The sequence below is a fragment of the Oncorhynchus gorbuscha genome, linkage group LG19, assembly GCF_021184085.1.
Source record: "Oncorhynchus gorbuscha isolate QuinsamMale2020 ecotype Even-year linkage group LG19, OgorEven_v1.0, whole genome shotgun sequence".
Taxonomy (NCBI): Eukaryota; Metazoa; Chordata; class Actinopteri; order Salmoniformes; family Salmonidae; genus Oncorhynchus; species Oncorhynchus gorbuscha.
In genome coordinates this window covers 69,691,533-69,692,562 of record NC_060191.1, presented here as the reverse complement: position 1 = coordinate 69,692,562, position 1,030 = coordinate 69,691,533, and positions in this window count along the sequence as shown.

The following is a 1,030-nucleotide window of genomic DNA, read 5'->3' as shown; positions in this document are numbered from 1 at the left end:
CGAGCTGACATGGTACAAATCTGTCGTTCTGCCCATGAACAGGCAGTTAACCCACTGTTCCTAGGCCGTCATTGAAAATAATAATTTGTTCTTAACTGACTTGCCTAGTTAAATAAAGGTAAAATAAAAAAATAAAAAAATTAAACTAGAGGGATATCTTCAACCACCAACTTACCATCCAGAGACAAGACCGAGTGTAGCCCACAAAGATCTCCGCCACGGCACAACCCAAGGGGGGGGGGGGGCGCCAAAACAGGAAGATCACATCAGTGACCCAACCCACTCAAGTGACGCACCCCTCCTAGGGACGGTATGAAAGAGCCCTCGTAAGCCAGTGACTCAGCCCCTGTAATAGGGTTAGAGGCAGAGAATCCCAGTGGAAAGAGGGGAACCGGCCAGGCAGAGACAGCAAGGGCGGTTCGTTGCTCCAGAGCCTTTCCATTCACCTTCACACTCCTGGACCAGACTACACTCAATCATATGACCCACTGAAGAAATGAGTCTTCAGTAAAGACTTAAAGGTTGAGACCGAGTTTGCGTCTCTTACATGGGTAGGCAGACCATTCCATAAAAATGGAGCTCTATAGGAGAAAGCCCTGCCTCCAGCTGTTTGCTTAGACATTCTAGGAACAATTAGGAGGCCTGCGTCTTGTGACCGTAGCGTACGTGTAGGTATGTACGGCAGGACCAAATCAGAGAGATAGGTAGGAGCAAACCCATGTAATGCTTTGTAGGTTAGCAGTGAAACCTTGAAATCAGCCCTTGCCTTGACAGGAAGCCAGTGTAGGGAGGCTTGCACTGGAGTAATATGATCAAATATTTGGTTCCAGTCAGGATTCTAGCAGCCGTATTTAGCACTAACTGAAGTTTATTTACTGCTTTATCCGGGTAGCCGGAAACTAGAACATTGCAGTAGTCTAACCTAGACGTGACAAAAGCATGGATGAATTTTTCTGCATCGTTTTTGGACAGAAAGTTTCTGATTTTTGCAATGTTACTTAGATGGAAGAAAGCTGTCCTTGATATGTTG